The 19,133-nt window shown below is 47.7% G+C and overlaps 1 pseudogene across 1 annotated transcript in view; it reads left to right on the top strand.

Moving 5' to 3' along the window:
* Window positions 1-719: 719 nt before the first annotated feature.
* LOC144806601 (uncharacterized) overlaps window positions 720-19,133 on the top strand; it is a 159,164-nt pseudogene continuing 140,750 nt past the window's right edge. Inside the window, exon 1 of the transcript XR_013605850.1 lies at window positions 720-900. The product of XR_013605850.1 is annotated as an uncharacterized LOC144806601 (transcript). The remainder of the gene's footprint in view (window positions 901-19,133) is intronic.

The raw sequence follows: 19,133 nt of genomic DNA on the forward strand, positions 1-19,133 counted from the left end.
ATTACTACAGAGGTGTATATGTTTTCTTTCCTGGCTGTTATTGTTGGGATATTACCAGCTCTGGGTAACAGGCAGTATCTGGTTTTGATAAGTTTTTCCTATGTGTTCTTGTATGGATTCTTTTTGCTATTGATTGCAGTCATCACTTGCTCTGATCAATAATTGCTTGGTACGATAGCTCTTCAGCTTTTTCATGCATGATTATGAGTCTGGTATTTGTAAATTGTTCCACTTGATGAATCAAGGGTTTGTTTATTCCTTGGCTCTGGTTCCAGGATGGAGTGAAGCAGAGTCAAGGCCTGCAGGCAGCAGGAGAGATGGCTGCATTGACGGACTGTGCTGCTATTGGTTGATGGTTGTCATGGACACGTCCCACGGACTCATGGGAGTTGTAGTGTGGCAGTGTCATTTAAACTTCTGTTTAACTTTCAAACTGCCGTTAATAAAAAGTGAATAACGTTGTGCAGAATCCTCGCCTCCGCGTTCATAACAGAAGTACACGTTTCCTTCACTATAGCGAGGACATTTCTTATTTCCGTAACAAACGCGAGAGTAGAGGAAGAGCGGAAGTTACGCGTCTCAAACGGCACCGCGACCTTTGCCCGCGGAGTTCCTCTTCCGGGAATGCCCAATGGCGAGACTCATCCTGGCAGTCAGTGTCTGCGGCTCCGCGCATGCGCACGTCACCATGGGGACTTCATCTTCCGGGAATGCCCCAATGGCGGGGCTCCTTCTGATGGTCTGTGTCTGCGCTCCGCGCATGCGCACGCGCACTGCGCCCTTCTCTAACCTCTTCCCTGTGTCCGGTGTCAGCTGCCGCCGGAGCCCCGTTGTCGGGTCTGAGCCCCGAGAGCGCGGCTGGAGGCCGAGCCCGCCGGACGAGAAGCCTCGTATCCGCAGGTGAGGAGGAGGGGTTCCATGTGCGGGCCTCGAGCCGGTGCGGCCCGGGGAGAGTGCGTGGGCCCTGGAGGGGGGCGGCCGCGAGATGCGGGAGACACAGCAGGGAAAGCAGAGCCCTTTGCCTGGCTCGTCTCTGGCCCGAGCCCGGTGCCTGGATCGGCTCCTCGAGCCAAAATAAACCTCTCTTTGGGCCTCTCCCGCCTTAAATTGCCTCTGTTCAAAAGAAGTTAATGCGGGACAATACATTCTCCAAATCATTTTGTTTTTAAATCTCCTTCTTGCCTCTTTTAAAATGTTTCCATGCATGCATTGGTGAAGTAAGAGGCAATACATTTCCCACGTCAGCCCTGTGTGTGGACCAGGCCGTTATCAGGCAACATACAGGTCCATGAAATCAAAGACCGGTTGTTATCCCGCCGGTATCCTGAACTCCGTCTTTGAAGACACTTTCATCCATAATTATGAAGTAAAAGGAGTTTTGGTCAAATTAAATAAGTGCCAAAGATCACACAGTTTTCGCTGGGAAGCTGCGATTCATCCAGTATTTCTGGGTTCACGGTGTAAAAATCAGCCACTAAGTGCGTATTTATTTGTTTTTCCTTTTTAGTGTTAATGATTTGTTTTTAGCCTTTTCTGCAGTTCTTATATGTTACATGCTCAACCCAAAGTTATGTACATGACCACTAGTTACATTACACAAGGTCACATTCATCTTTTTAGGCAGAGTAAGATTAAGATCATGGCAAAATTCACCTTAACATAGGCTAAGGAAATTCTGAGAACATTCGTACCTTCACCGGTATTCCTTATGACCAGGGACCAACTAGACAACCTAGTCATTGTATATGCCATTGTCATGAATCAACGGGTCTTTCCTGTTTTCGACCCTATTGCTTTACGTTGCACAACATGTTATGTATACGTAATTTACCTGCATGTATCTTTTGTATAATTAACCTCACTAATTGTAAAGCGCTCTGATATCCGCAAGGATCTTGTTCGCGCTCTATAAAACTTTCAAAATAAATAAGGTATTTGCCCAGAGTCACAGGATGTGAAGCTGCCGCCGAGAGTCGCACCTGGTTCTCAAGTTTCAGAGTCACATTCCGAGTAGAGCAAGTGTGGCAGCAGAACCCCGGCTCGCTATGGGACTGAGGTTCCAACAGAACCTCGAGCCGAGCCAGAGCCTGGCTCGGGTTTACAGTGGCACGCCCAGCTCTGTCTCTATTTTGAAACAGTGACAGGTGCTGAAGAGTACAGCAGATGTATAGCAGATACTTGTGAGTCCAAACCTCTGCTTAATCGTTATTTATGTGTGTGTCAAGTGGCGTTTGCATGTTCAAGGCGACTACCACTTATTTGTGTGAACTGTTAAGTTTCTGACAAAACCTATACAATTTATTTAAAAACGATAACTGTTGTGACAGGTAGAGCGGTATCCATTACAGTTTTTATCCTGGAACATTAATATTTATTTACTTTCAGTACATCTCCCTCATAATCATAAAGGGCTTATTCCATTGTTTTTGCCAAAATAATGCAGTACGAGAAGAACATCCAGCCAAGATATGGGCAAGTGGCCAGGTTGCTGCTGATAGTGTAGAGAGACATCCTTTGAATGCAGGATTTTCCATTTGAATCAGTTGTGTGATTCTAGGCAAAATCCACTCTCTCTCTGATTCTCAGCGGGTGCCCAGAAGTGAGACTTCATTTGAGCAGAGCGCATGTGCAAGAAGAAATATCCATTAGGACATTTTAGAAAACTGTTAGTATTTGTCTTACACGTTAATTTACCCAACAGAATTATTTCCTATTGTTTGTGAGCGATAGAGGCACTGCTTTCTGCACACTAGTCCTATATAACCCTTATTTTGGCATTGTTTCGTCGTGTCAAATGCCAGTACAGAGTTTTAAGTGGTTCATTTCTGGGGGTGGGAAATAATTTGACAAGTGTTACTTCGATATTGAAATTAAAGATATTATTTGATCATACCTCCTTTAACGTTATTATGGATATATTATCCCGTCAACAATGGTCCTTGTACTTTTCTAAATTTGCAAAGAAGCCATTATTCCCCATGAGTCTCACGGGTTACTGACAGATATTAGATATGGGGAATAACTACCCAGTAGTAATGCACTTCAGTGATCTTTACCATCCAGATGTTAATTTCAGGCCGCATGCTGCCAGTGAAGTGCAGATTAGCTACATAGAGATCTAGGGTTCAAATGTCAGATGATGAATTCTCCCAAAATCTTCCACATGTTTCCACAATTCAACCATTTTGTGACCGATGTCAGTTGGGGACACAGCAGTGCAGTGGCGGCTGGTAGAATTTGAAAGTGGTGAGGTGTAAAACCAGTGAATGTCTTGTAGTGCAAGTGAAGCAGATGTTTATGAGGGTATGTTTTGGTGGGCCGGAGGCTCTGCACCCCAATAGTCCACAACGCTGCCTTTCAAAGAGGCCCAGCTGTAGCTCTTTGTCTGCATTAATGCTGTAAACAGAATACATGATGCTCAGAAGCATGTGCAGTGTATTTTGTTTAGAGCACAAGACCATCTTGCAAATGCTGAAACCCCATCCTTTCCAAGTCGTCGCAGTGTGACGACTTGGAAAGGGAGGAGTTGTAAAAGGCAGCTGATATTGGACAAGCAGCTTCAGGAGTACAGGGTTGATGCTGTATACACCCAGAGCTGCATTGGAATGTGACTCTTTTAATTGTAATTTGTGGGCAGGCCTAGAGCAGGGGTATAGAAAGTGATAGAATGCTTGTCCATGGGACACTTTGCCTTGTAAATCCACTTCTCATGTAACAAAATCCACTTTATATAATCTATCCCTCCGCGCTATAGGAATTCCACATCCCTGTCAGAGGACTCCAATTATTGCAGAATCGGGCTGCCAGCAGCTCAGCCCATACTGCTTAACTTTCAGTTCCATCAATGCTGCCATCAGGCTCTTGCGCATGTGTCTACTTAAAACTGCCTGAAGTCTGTTTTGGAGAACGGAGCAGGCTGGCCTTGACAGTCTGTACTTTTCACCAACACAATAATCCTTTAGGTGCAGTTGACTATTAATACATCCACCCAAGCACCTCACGCAGTTTTTAACCTTACCCCTTCATGGCTAATAATATACGGTACACAGGAAAGGAGGTATTTTTAATTGCACTTTTTTCGCCAATACACACGAAATCACTACCGTGAAAATGGGCACAATAAAAATTTGAAGGAGTTGGTTGGGAGTTTTCAAACAAAAAGGTTTGACCACTTAAGGGTGATGTAGCCTATCTGAGGCAAGAAGTTGGCAGGGAAGGTATTAAACCAAAGGAGAAGTTGATGGAGTCAATTAACACTGCCCCTCATCCCAAAAGTAAAGAAGATACAGGGGCACTTTTATACCTTGTGGAATTTTACACAAAGTTTGTGAATATCTTTCTAGAAAATACTTACACTGTCAGGCAATTGCTAAAGAATACATCTAAATTTGAATTGCCAGTAGTGTTGGGAAGGGTTTAGTGAACTAAATAAAGACTTTTGTAGTGCACCACCTGAATGTGGTTTTAATCTTGAAAGGTGTAGTAACTATTGCTGCAATTGGTAATGGGTTAGGATCAGTACTGACCCAAGTGGTAAGAAAGGGTGTGAAATAGTTATAACCTTTGTGTTTGACCTGCTGAAACATTGTGGCAATGACATGGTAGGTTGAGGACTTGTCTGGTGGAGGCGTTATGGAGTTTGCAGGTAAGGTTCTTGTTGATCCCGACGTTGGGTGCATTACTGTAGTCCAGTCTGCTGCTAACGTAGGCGTGGGTGACGTTCTTTCTGTGCTCTAGAGGAATCCAGTTGAAGGTCTTTCGTAGGAGGCAGAAGGTATGGAAATAGGAGGAGACAGCATTGATTTGACGGTCCATTTTGAGTTCGGAGTCCAGGATGATTCAGAGATTGCTTGCGTGGGTGGTGTGGGAGGGTGGGTTCCCAAGGGCGGGGGTGCCACCAGGTGTCTGTTGTTCCAGGCATCTGGTGTGGGCCCTTCATGAGTATTTCTGTTTTGTCCGTTTTGTTGTAGCCAGCTGTTCTTCATTCACCTGGCGACAGATACCATCCCTTCTTAAAAGTTTCGTATGGAGATGTTTTGTTAGTTGGATAGGGAGAGGATGAGTTGGGTGTCGTCTCTATAGGATACAATGTTGAGACCATGGGATCTGACGATTGGTGCGAGCAGAGCCATATAGTCGCAGTGTGGGGCTGATGGAGGATCCTTGGGGAACTCCGCAGGTGGTCAGTGTGGGATCCGAGAGGAAGGGCAGGACCCTGACCTGCTGTGTCCTGCCAGAGAGGAATGAGCGGATCCAGCTGAGGGCCAGGCCCCAGGTCCTGCGTCATGTAGTCTGTGGACTATGGTGCTTTGAGAGACTGTTGAAGGCTGTGGATAGGTCCAGGAGGATGAGGGCCACAGTCTCTCTTCTGTCAGGGAGGGAGCAGATGTCTGTCGCAGGGCGGTTTCGGTGCTGTGGTTTTTCCTGAAGCCAGATTAGGACGAGTCATGGATGTTTTCTTCTATGAAGGATGCGAGCTGGCTGTTGATGACTTTTTCGATGACCTTTGCTGGGTACGGGAGTAAGGAGATCCGTCTGTAGTTTTTGAGGTCGGTGAGGTCCGCTGTGGGGTTTTTCAGGAGAGGGTTGATCTCGGCATGTTTTCAGTCGTCGGGGAAGGAGGCTGTCTCAAAGGAGCTGTTGATGATTTGACGAAGCTAGGACGATGATGTCAGCTGGTCTGTGGTAGATCTGGTGGGGGCAGGTGGGTGGGTGCCCCAGAATGGATTGACTTCATAGTCTTCAGGGTGCCTTCAATGGTGACAGCGGTCCAGCTGTCTAGCGTAAGCTGCATGGTGTATGGGGGTGGTGGGTGTAGGTTCCTTGTGTAGGTTGTTGTCGTCAAAGTTGTCATAGATGGTCTTGATTTTGTGGTGGAAGAAGGTGCCAAGTCTGTCGCAGAGGTCGGGGGGGAGATTTCGGTTGTCTCACTGTTGGGTTGGGCGAACTCTTTGATGTCGAAGAGTTCCTTGCTGTTGTGTGCGTGGGTGGAGATTCTGTCCTGGAGTGCTTTCTTCTAGTGTATCTGATGAGGCTGTGGTGGGCGGCGGTGGCTGTATTGGCTCACATGGCAATTAAGTTGTTTGTCTAAATTACACTGTACAATATGTGCCAAGTGTGGCAAATAAGTTTCTGACTTAATTCTGATGCCATTACCTATCAAACAAGCATTTGCAATGCTATAGGGTTCACATTTGTGAGAGTTGGGGCTATTGGCGTTATAAATGATAATGTTTTTTACCTGTGTGTTTTGTTTTGGAGTTAAATGGATGTATGTGCTGTGGACTAGAGCAGAAATATGCAGGTTGTATTCGAATTGTTAGTTGTATATTTGTGTGTTGCCAAATGTATTTGTATAGTGGAATTGTATGCCATGGTGAATAGATAGTGGCGAGAGCAGCACAGAATAGATAGAGTGTAGGGAGCAGGTATTGAACTTGAGACAGAGGAGCAGAAATATGTATGAGAAAGATAGAAAGAAGGTGACAGCAGATCATTGACGCATAAAGAGTGAAGTTTTGTGTATGCAGAAGATACCTTAAGAAGAGGAGGAGAGCGTGGGTCGGAGGGACAGAAAGTTTGAACAGTTATGGTATAGAAACTTTGCTTGAAAACCTGAGTCAACCACTTGAGAGAGGCAGAAGTAGTGTGTGAGAGAGCAAGAGGGTTGTGTAAGAGAGTACAAGAGATAGAGGGACAAGTGGAAGGGGTACCGGGGGGAGGCGAGAGGTGGCCTAGCGCACAGCGTGAGGAGGTATGGGGAGGTAGCATCTGTGAGTAGGCAGTATAGAGAGGAGACAGTTTGTGTGAGGGAGGGATGAGAGAGGGCAGTGGTATTTCGAGATGAGTGGGTAGAGGGTGTGGGAGTGTGAGAGAAAGATGAGGGGGGAAGTGGGTATGTGGCTATGTGGGGGAGAGGTGACTATCCATGTGGGACAAACAGACGCAGAGCAGTAACAAAAACTGCCTATTGAGCAGGAGCAATACACAATTTACACTGACGGAGTACAAACACACTGATCCCTCTACACGTGAAACACTTCGAGGGAAGGGATGCCGTTTGCTCAGGAAAAGTAGCCCTCTAAAAACTCAGAAAGGCACTCATTTTGACTTTTGAAGGCCTGGTGTGGGGCTGCTCATGTTTCCTGCACTAGAACAGGCTGTGGTTGCAAAACTAGGCCTCCTCTGTGGGCATGAAGCAGCCAAAAGCACACCCAAAAACTCCTCTACAAGGACAATTACAGATAAGACCATTGGACCAAAAGTCATACAAAACCAGCAAGGCTGTGTGCGTATTTCACACCCTATAAACCAACAGACAAGTAAACACAGCAGGGAGTAGAAAAGTAAGAAAATGCGAACCACAAAAAAGATGCAAAATACAGACACTACAGCACGGATTTCACAGCACAAACAACATTAAAAAAAAAGAATGTGCCCCTTGTGTACACCGGACAACATACACCATAAAAGTTCACTCCATGGAAGTAAGTTTAGATGCTCAGGGGGGCAGAAAGAGCCACAAACCTCCCTTGCTTGGCCACTCACCCAGACATAGATGAAATTGCAGCCCGGGCCCGGGGTTTCAGAAGGAGTAGAAAAAATAAGGTCAATGTCCTGGCTGTTTCGAAGCGGCGAGTTCTGCAGGTCTGACGATCACCTCTTGTTGTGCTGAGGGAGAGATGTTGTTTTTTGTTGTCAGAGCCCTTAAGCCTCAGACATTTTGTGGCGAGGGGGAAGCTCAGACCACGCAAACCTCTAATAGTGGGAGAGGCTGGTATTATTAATTTTCAATGTCATTTGACTTAATAAACACGATTGTGCACATCTCAGACAGCGCCACATGTGGCGGACTGTCACAAGAGCTGGTGCTGACAAGTAAGTACCGGTGCCGAGCACAAAAAACTGCTGGCTCAAATTAAAGCACTGGCTCCTTATACAAAGTCATATAAGCACTGGCAAAGCTTATTGGTATCATAAGATCTAAGGAGTTTGTCAATGTTTTTTAGCCCGAAAAAAGAAAGGCTCTGATGCAGCCAGAGACGACTGGTCATAGGGCTTTCTTTTTCTTTTCTTTTTTACTTTCCGCCATGCTGCACGAAATTCTTTCTGTTGTACTACATGGCTCAAAAAGAATCTCTCTGTCGTTCTATCTAGCTCTGTCTGTCACTCTGCCTCTATAGCTACCTGCCTGTTTCAGGTGTCTGCCACCTTTTGAAAAAGAAAAAACGCTGTTTGCCATGTGACCGTCGTATTTCTAAGCGCTGTTCTCCGTCTGTACGCTGCCTAGGTAGGGGCACCCTATGGATGTACGGGTCCCGGGTAGGGTTGCGCGCAGTGGTCAGCAGGAGACGTCGTGTGCACAGAGGGCTGCGGCAAGCACCTCACAGCTCGGGTGCATGTCACGCATCAGGGGTGAGCTTTTTATGCACTGTACCTTCGGTAAAACATTCCTTCCATACAGGATAATTGTACACTTTGTCACCAAACACTAGCTTTTATCATTGTTATCGATGAGGGTATTTTTTTTATATATACTATGTTAGAAATAGGGATTTCTGGTTGGCTAAGGCTTGCACCAAAGCCAGGCAGAAACCACCACTCTAGTCGGGGCAAGGAAGTCACCCGCCAAAGATAACCCCTGCTCACCCCCTTGGTAGCTTGGCACGAGCAGTCAGGCTTATCTAGGAGGCAATGTGTAAAGCATTTGCGCACGCACCCCCAGCAACAACATCCCAGGCCCCCCACAAAAGGAACTCCACACAAGGTTATATAACAAGCATTTACAATGCAACGGTCTCGGCATTATTAAAGGTAGAGCTATTGGCATTGCTCATGACATTTTTTTTTGGGACATTTTTTTAAACATAAATAAATGGCATTGTTATTTACAATGGCAATAGGTGAGCATTAGAGAGTAGTAGAGAGTATTCGAGCACACAGAGCCACACACACACATAGACAGAGCAGCGCACACACACAGAGAGAGCTGCGCGCACACACACACACACACACACACACAGACAGAGCCGCGCACACACACACACACAGAGACAGAGCCGTGCACACACACATAGACAGAGCCACGCACACACATAGACAGAGACACACACACAGACAGAGCCACCCGCGCACACACCGACAGAGCCACCCGCGCACACACCGACAGAGCCACCCGCGCACACACAGACAGAGCCACCCGCGCACACACAGACAGAGCCACTCACGCAGTCATTCAGACAGAGCCACCCACACAGTCATTCACATAGAGCCACCCACACACACAGCCACCTACAAAAAAAGCTACAGACACACACACAGCCCTCCCCCCCCACACACACACAGCCACACACACACAGAGCCACACACACACAGAGCCACACACACACAGAGCCACACACACCCACAGAGCCCAACACCCACAGAGCCCAACACCCACAGAGCCCAACACATTGATGCAGCAAAGAGCAACTAAGTGGCTGGTGCACTGCTGAGCCCATGTCAAACATCAGGAGATCCACCATCCAAGCTTTCTACTGTGCCATTGTTTCCAGGCTCCATGCTGATCCCCTGCACCCCCTCACAGTTGCCATCAAGCAAAGCTTTCCTGGTGCCGGAAGTTCTGCCCATGAGATATTTACAACAGGAGATCCAGGTTTGCAGCAGGCAGGGCACAGTGTTTTCCCTTAGGATGATGCCGGATAACTTAAGCTTGTGCCGTTGAAATGAATTTTCCAACTTTGCCCAATGTTGCTGGCAAACATTTTCCCTACATGCCCCCTCCCTATTCACGTGCCGAAGTGAGTGCAGCTTGCACTCAACTCGCGATAAGCAATAGCAGCAACATGGCATGTAGTGGGATTGATTCTTGTGATATTTTAATTTCTGGTACAAAAATGGTGATGGAATATGTAATGGCTCAGGAAAAGTGCTGGCCATTATTTCCTAGTACTGTATGAAAATGTGACATGATTTTCAGCGTGCATTTGTAGGTGGTGCACACTGCATCAGATTAGCAGTGCTTCTCTTTTTGCACACACATTTGCCTGCTGTGCCCCCAGCGTTTTGGACTGAGAAATCAGTCTTCTAAAAGGTGCATACATGATCTGCTGTCATGGAGAAAAATTGCTCCCGCATACTTTGCTAAACCTTAAACTAATGTTCTTTAGTTCACATTTGGGAATACTGATGAGAACCATTTATAACCAGCTTTGTAAAGCAAATATTTGGAAAATTGCTGTGAAATGCACCATTTAAACCCAATGTATCCAGCATTCCCTGCTATTGAAGCTTTAGTGTGCTAAGTGCAATCCGAAGCTGCTATGACGTCTCTCAGGGCTGCTCTGGATTGTTGTTCTCGCCCTGCCAACTAAAGATCTGCAACGTCCTAGAGCACATTGTCAAAATGATCATCAAGCACTTACAACCCTGTGAAGTTGACTTCATGTGCATTTATCACTCCTGGACGTTAATATATTGCACCTCATGTAATATGTATACATGTTTACCAAAGCTTGTCCACCTCCCTAAGCCAGAACCAGTTGTAGGATTGTCTTTGTTGCACACAAAATAGCAATTTGTTGTTGCAGCAATCATTGTCACTTAATAAACAAGCATTTACAATGCAATAGGTCTCGCATTTGCGAGAGTTTATGCTATTGCCATTGTAAATGGCAATGCCTTTTATTTATTTGTTTAAAAAACCAACACATTAATAAAAGGCATTGTAATCTACAATGCCAATAACTCAAACTCTAGTAAATGCGACACCTGTAGCATTGCAAATGCTTGTTTAATTTGCTGGTAACTTTGGCGAGGCTTGACAAAGCAACAGAAACCCTGGCAGACAATTTGGTTTTGCACTGTAGCCACTATTAAAACCATGCTCAACCTTGTCTTGTCTTAAACTTTAGTTTTTTTCAGGAAATGTCATTTATTTCTAAGGATGTATGTTGGATCTTATGGTACTGGTTTGATAACTATCAAGTGTCCTGAAATCCATTGCCCCTAAATTTCGAAGACGGTGACAGTACCTCAGAGCATTGTAGGCCAAGAAGGACCAGGACAGCTAAACATGCTCCAGCACCCTATTCAGAAGCAGAGAGGGTGCTACTGCAGCTATCACAAGGACCCTTCACCTCATTTTGTTTTCAATGTGGTATAGAGGACAACTGCCCCGGTGCCCAGTTCACAATTGCAAACGTTGCTGCAGGACAGCAAGTACCCACTGAAAATGTGGGGGGAAATAAATGTACCTCACTGCCTTTGAGCACAGCGGTGGACTAACCCATAACACCACTGCCCTTGGAAAGGACCATGTCTACCCTACCCCCTCCTCCTTTTAGGAGCAGATAGCACTGAAGAGGCTACACAGTTATGGAAGTTGCTTGAATACATGGGTTTTCAACTCCGGAGAAGGTTGGATCCTGGTGATCTGGGCTTGGATTCGAGTCCTGAGTCTGCATATCATAACTATGCAGGCAGTGATCAAACATCTACATCTGCTACTCCAGGAACTCAGCATGAGCAATAACACAAATACCATTAATAATTACGCGAGCTGTGAAGGGCCAATACCAAGTATTTTTTTCTGTACAACATACCTGCCTTCCTTTATTCTTTACAACCCACACGTCTACTTCTTCCTCAAATTCTAGCAAGCACCCCAACCTTCCTTCACTTTCCTCCCACTCTGCTCATTCTTAATATCCTTTCCCAAACTTTTGTCCTAGATTTCTGTTTTTCTGCCCCCTGTTCTTCATTTGAACTTGCACAAAGCTCACTGGTGGCTTCTATGAAGATTACACCGTTTCAAGCGCTACAGGACATCCATAATGGTTTGGAGTTTACTGCGCTTTGAATCCTCTCATTCCAATCAATCTGCCTCGTTTCCCGGGCTTCTCTATTTCAATCATGCCCCTCCATTTTCTCCACATTAAGTTTGTCGAGTCCAGGCCTTCATTCCCGCAAGATGGTCTCAAGGGCACCCTGGGGGGCGCTGGGCATAATTTGGGTGTGGGGGTGATAGTCCCTCCTCAGAAGACACTGCGCAGCGCGGCTCTAGGTGCTGCTTGGGTGAGGGCAGTTCTCTGGCTATTTTCTTTTCCTGACTACAATCACAAGCCGCCAGAGGGAGCTCCGATGCGATTAGCCCAGCAGTCAATAGATTCATCTAAACCCACCAGTCACTAGATTAATCTCACCAAAAGTGAGGTTAAAATGGCCGGCCCTCATATGACTGAGGAAGGTGCCCAGTGAGTCCCGAGAACTTCACTTCGACCTGCTGAAGGAAAAGAAGATCTATTAACACAATCACACAATTACTTTTGTAGCACTGAGTCCCGAGAACTTCACTTCGACCTGCTGAAAAAAAAGAAAATCTATTAACACAATCACACAATTACTTTTGTAGCACTGAGTCCCGAGAACTTCACTTCGACCTGCTGAAAAAAAAGAAAATCTATTAACACAATCACACAACTACTTTTGTAGCACTGAGTCCCAAGAACTTCACTTCGACCTGCTGAAAAAAAAGAAAATCTATTAACACAATCACACAACTACTTTTGTAGCACTGAGTCCTGAGAACTTCACTTCGACCTGCTGAAAAAAAAGAAAATCTATTAACACAATCACACAACTACTTTTGTAGCACTGAGTCCTGAGAACTTCACTTCGACCTGCTGAAAAAAAAGAAAATCTATTAACACAATCACACAACTACTGTTGTAGCAGTGAGTCCCGAGAACTTCACTTCGACCTCCTGAAGGAAAAGAAAATCTATTAACACAATCACACAACTACTGTTGTACCTGTGGAAAATACCGAGAACTGCCTCCGAGTCAATCACTGGTTTCAAACTGTCATCGGAACAGCAGTCTGCAGAGAACTGCCCTCACCCAAGCAGCGCCTAGAGCCGCGCTGCGCAGTGTCATCTGTAAGGAGCTAGACTTCCAACCATGGGGAAGAGACAGGGCAGGAGGGCGCGCAGCTGCCCTCAGAGAGCCCTGCCCCTTCAGGAGACTGAGGAGGGACAATCACCCCCACACCCAAATTATGCCCAGCGCCCCCCAGGGTGCCATTGAGACCATCTTGCGGGAACTGGAGATGTTGTATTCTGTGATTAAAGTCGTAAGAGATGTGGCGCTAGCCCTGCAGACTGTGTACTCTGTTGGCAGGCATCTCTTTGAAATGTACAGATGGGGGCAGCAATGAGCTTCAGAGGGTCTGCTGGTCGGCAACACAGAACAGATCACACCCACCTTCTTGCCGCGACTGAGGCCCTACATTTCTGTGATTAAAGCCCTAGCAGGTGGGGTGCAAGCAATCTCAGGACCCTGTACAGAGTCACAGGCTCTGCTTGCTGGAAACTTTGTGAAATATACAGATCGTGGCCACAATAAACATCAGTGGTGTCTGCTGGCTGGCTATAAAATGCGCCCCGTACAGCAGCACTGGCCTTTGACAAACTACTTTTTTGTGTCATAATTTTTAAGCACTTCAATGTTAACTTTCATCTCGGGGATGGGTCAAGGCGAATGAATTCCAGCGAAGCACGTCTACTTATGAAAACCGAACAGAATGTAATTTTGACACTGAATTGTATTTTGCGCCGGTCCTGAATATCTCAAAGAAAGTGTGTGCGACTTATTTAACTGTCTTTGAATAAACGCGAGATTCACTGCAAAATTGACATTTTTTTCCCACGAGACTTGAAATGTTGCCTTCAATTTTTACAGGTCGCATACTGCAATGTGGAGAAAGAAGCCGTTCCTGGGCTCATTTGCATACCCATAATGCCATGGTGTGCAACTGCTACTTTGGGCTGGGTTATTCTGTTTAATTGTGCTACTGCTCGTGCAGTGATATGTTTGTAAGTTGGGGATGGAAAGCACAGAGTCCACGGATAGTGGGCCTTTCTCTGCAAAGTCACCCTTGGTGTAAAATATTTCCACATGAGACCTTTATATAGCGCGTCGTAGTGAAAACTTTTTGTTTGCCAGCATTACATTATAGCGTCTGGAGTTTCCTCTCGCAGGTGTCCAGGGACAACACTGCGCGACTCGAGGCTGCCGCAGCATCTGAGGGGGGCTCCTTCAGAGCAACAGCGAAGGGCGCCGGCCGATAGAGGGAGCTCAGTCTCCGGCTACACTACAATCACAAGCCGCCAGAGGGAGCTCCGATGCGATTAGCCCAGCACCCACACCCACCAGTCACTAGATTAAATTAATCTCACCATAAGCGAGGTTAAATGACTTAGGAGAACTTCACATCGAGTGTTTCCGAGCGTCAGTCTGTACAAGAAATAAAGATTATTTCAAGTTACCTTGGCGGGGCTTGCTGGGCTTGCTTGTGTGCTTCCCAGAGAGACAGGAGATGGGGAAGCGCGCGCGCGCGGCCGGCGCCGATCGCTTTCCAGAGCGTGCTCGTGACATCTCCTGTCTCCTGGGAAGCAGACCCGGCAGCAATAGTATCGCGCCTGCGCGATGGCATATGGCTTCGCCATATGCATCGCAGGCGCGAGACCTAAAAAGCAATGTGTTGATCTTGTGATTTAGCGCTGTCTGGTGTAGCACCCTACATCTGCTTCCTTACCTTGCTTTATGGAAATGCCGGCCCTGCCTTACATACTAGTTTTGTTATCATCTACTGCTAAATTCCCCCATACTTTTCACATAAACCCTAACTGAGCCATTCCGATTCGCATGCCCAGCAAAATACAAAAAGACAAATAAAAGGCTTTGGCTTTCGTTAGTACCTTTGGTGAAGAGTTAGAGTAGATTAACAGGTATCGCCTGCTCTGAGCTGGTGGAAACGCTGAAAAGATGGCAAACACCTGCTTCTCACAAACCCAATGGGTGCATTTTTAGATTATAAATTGTTCACAGTATAAAGGGTGGTCTGCTCTTAGGTTCATAACAACAGCTCTGCAAAGAGTCTCCACAGCACGAGCACCTCGAAAGTTTGGAAGTCCGAACCCCAAAACAATATGGTCTGCAGTGCAGAATGCATTAGGCACTACACAACAGCAATAAGCTATGTATTTTTTTTTTTAAAACTACAGAAACATTGTCATGGAAAACAGCATTGGCAAAGCAATATGTTGCGCCGATGAGGCGATGTGTCGGTGACTCTAGTGCAGGTCTCTTTGCTGGGAGCTCCGGGAGTTGCGAACGAAACTGACCAATACGGGGCTGTTCCGATGACCTCTCCGACCGATATGTTAGGCGAGTCGGTGTCACAACAAGTCCTGAGGAGAAGGCACGGTTCACCCATGGGCAATCGGCATATTAGCAGAACTCTCAAGTCTTCCAGGGCAATGCCAGTCAAGTTTAATATATAATATAGCTTTCTACTACTAATATATGTATATCCTCGTGTTCGTAGCTTTGAGTTTATCGTGGGAGAAAGAGAACCACTACAAGCTCCATAGTCCACCGCGAATATCCCGAAAGGATTATATACTTAGTTATGGATCAGGGAACACTTTAGAGCTCTGTGTCAGTGAAACTCTTCCTTGCCTGATATCGTCTTTGCCATTCAGAACTTTGAAATGCGTGTGCGTTCACGTTATTTTGTGTAAACTTTTTTTTTTCATGTTACAGTTTTAGTTGTAAGGCTACACATGGCGTTGGTTTGCGTACTTCCCGCCTTTTGTCTTGGTTTCTGGGGTGACATTGACAATGAAGTCAGAGGTGGGAGAGTCCTGCTACGGCCTGACTGGCTTCTCTAGACGCCATAACAGCTGAGCCATCGACATAATTTTTGTTTTCTGCTTCAAAATTGTCACATAAAATATGAGACTCTCCAACATTCTAAAAGTGCATTTCTTTAACATCTTAAAAAACGTTTTACTTTATTTAATTAATTTGCTTTACTTCATCGCGTGGCATTTATCAGAAATGTTGGTTTCTAAGCATCAATTTGGAAACTTTCATACTCTACCAGCCCCCTGGCCTGACAACGGTGCTATTAGTGAACCAAAAGGAAAGTCTGTCATATGCACTGTACATGTCGCTTAGGTTGTTTCTATAGAAGGAGCAACATTAAATTTCATGAACACATACGAGAGGATTTTGTACAGTGGTCCTCTTAAACTGGTGTATTTTTAGGTGCTCTCGATTGTGATGATAAAGGAAGTACAGTGACATAAGTGCCCAGGCTCACACATTTGTTCGTGCGGGGAAGCCGGAACTTAACACAGGCTTCCTTCCCTACTGTTATGAAAGTCATCCTGGAGATGGAGCGTAGGGGGGCTTAGCGAGTGAGACAAGTGTGTGAGGCAGAAGCCACTTAGCACATGAGGGCTTGGCTCGTTTTTGGCTCGAGGTTTCATGAGGACCTCGAGCTGACCCAGAGCCATATATCTGGGTCGAGCTTTCAATGGTTCTCCCTTCTCCAAATGAAATGCTGATGCCACCTAAACTACATCATGTTTTTGTTTTCGCATTTGCAATGTCCTGCTTGTATTTGTTAACCCTAATCCTGAAAGTGGCCTGTGGTGGTATTGGCATGTCCTACAAATCTAGCCCTCCCTAAATTTATAATTTTATAAATTTATACAAACCGAGCCGACACCGGCCCAGCAGACAGACGAGCTGCATGCGAAACCTATCGTGGGGCGGGACTTCCGTTTTGTGAAGCCCGCGCCCACGGAGTGCCTGGAGGAGCAGCGAGGGAGAGCCCCGCGGTCGGAGGCTGCACAAGTCCGAAGGGCCTTTGACCGGTGAGCGGAGCGGGGCGGGGGGGGAGAGAATGCCTGTATGTCTGCGTGTCCGGAGGGCCTTTGACCGGTGAGCGGGGCGGGGGGGGAGAGAATGCCTGTATGTCTGCGTGTGTGTGTGTGACGGCGGAGGGGAGGGGTGGGGGGCGGGGTGCGACGGCGGAGGGGAGGGGTGGGGGGGTGCGACAACGGAGGGGTGGGGGGGGTGCACGTGTGTGTGTGTGTGTATGCATGCGACGGCGGGGGTGGGTTCGCTGTATGTGTGGGTGCGTGCGTGCATGAGCGCTTGTGTGTGTGTCTTTCGCTGTTTCTGCGCATGCGCGTGTGGTGTTGCTGCTTCCCAGGAGACAGCAGCTGAGCGCGTTCGCGAGCGCGTGGCCAGCGGAAATCGCCTCCTTGAAGAGGCAATGCGCGTGCCAGAGGCTGTCTCCTGGGAAGCACAGTCCCTGACAAAAGATCTCCGGCGGAGACGCGCTTCCGCGCGTTGACGCCGAGACCTAAAAATAGCCGTTGTATTATAACAAACACATTAGATTAAAACACAGACTTTACAATGTGCCAACAGGCACAGGCAGAATTTACAGGGGATATATGTACAGGACAGGGCCACCTGGACCACTGTCAGGAATAAGCACTTGGTAGAACTAGCACTTAGAACATAGAACAAGCAGAGCTTCACACATGATGCATAAAAACACATTCAGTGGTGTAGGTAAGATACATGATGCATAAAGACACATTCAGAGGTATCCGAACAGGGTGCGCAAAACATTCTACAAAGTACATTTCCTAGCAGCCTAAGAAGCACCTAAATCACAATTAGCACAGAAATCACATCTAGCACATAACTCACATCAAAGTCCAGGCTGCCCCACTTCGCCAATACCTAAATGTAGCAGCTGCCCACTACTTGCTGGGCAGCTGGGGACAATAGCAAGGGGCCTAAACGCTGCAGCTGGCACCAAGTGCTGCGCAGCTGGAGAAGGCCAAAGTAGGGGCGAAGGAGTGCGACTCACTCCTGAGTCCAAAATAACATGTCCCCTAGGAATAAAAGCCTAAACGGTGCAGCTGTCCACTACTTGCTGGGCAGCTGGGAAGCAAATTGCGACAGGGGCTCTCACTAGCCCCTCAGGAACCAAAACTGCGCAAACTGGGAGCCTTCTAGGCTCTAGGACAAATACTGCGCACCTTGGAGCCCTCTAGGCTCTGAAAATGAACATGCCTCTTGTGGGAGCCACGGAGGCTCTAGAACAAATAATGCGCCCATTGGAGCCCTCTAGGCTCTGAAAACGAATGGGGGCCTTGGAGCCTCATGGGCTCAAAATACAATAATGCCCGGGGGAGCCTTGTGGGCTCCAAACAAATATTGCCAATCTGGGGGGAGCGGCCCGCTGTCCACTGGGGCCGCTCTCCCTCACCAAATAGCCCCGCAATGACGATAGCGCTACTGGGGGGGGCGGGCAGTGGCAATGTGCCCCGACGCCCCCCCCTGTCCTCCAAGGAACGCAATGGGCCCCACTCACCAGCTATGTGGGACTCCTCTGGTCGGCGGTGCGAAACTTCTCTGCCAGGGCTCCCTTCAGGACACGGGAGCCCCTCAACACCTCGGCTCCTCTCTGCTGGCAGCCCCGGGGCTCTCTCTCCACTTCAAGGGAGCCCCGGGCGGACGTCCCTTCTTCGGCGACCCGGGGAGGCGGGGTAGGCTCCCGGCCTCCCCACGCAGCGCCACCTTCCCGAAGCGGCAGTACGGGAGCGCAGCAACTCCGGTCTCCCTCTCGACACGGGAGCACCACCTTCCCGAAGCGGCAGTACGGGAGCGCAGCAACTCCGGTCTCCCTCTCGACACGGGAGACCGGAAAGGCGGGACCAAGGCTTCCTTTTGCGCAAAATGGCCACACTTCCGCTTCCGTCCAGCGGCCCCGCCCACAACCAGGCGGGCCGTGGACGCGGCTGCAATGTTACCGCGGCTCGGGCCGCTGCGGTGAATCTCGGGGGCCAATACGAGGGGTGGGCACACTCTGATTTAAAAATAAGGGGATAAAAGATGCACTTATATCGGGGCATAACGCAGGGTATGCTCCTGCGAATTTCGGATAACGAGTAGCGGTCATGATGCAGGGTGGGCACCTGCGAGGTCACAAAGAGGAGGGGGGATCCCCTCGGGGAGGGCTGCAGCGCCGCGCTGCTCAGCCCCCAAGCTCTCCCTATCCCAGGGAGGTTAAATCAAAGCGCTTAATCCCCAAAATGAGGCACATGACAGTTGTAATAAGCCTTGGCAACATCCAAAAAGGAGGGAAGGGGATCCCAGAGGTCCAGGACATGAAAGGTGGAGCACAGCAGCTCCCAGAAAAGGAAATTCCTCCAGGTATCCAGGGGCTGGGCAGGGCCCAGGGAGGCAAGCCTTTCCCTG

Source organism: Lissotriton helveticus (genome assembly GCF_964261635.1).
Source record: "Lissotriton helveticus chromosome 1_1 unlocalized genomic scaffold, aLisHel1.1 SUPER_1_unloc_9, whole genome shotgun sequence".
Taxonomy (NCBI): Eukaryota; Metazoa; Chordata; class Amphibia; order Caudata; family Salamandridae; genus Lissotriton; species Lissotriton helveticus.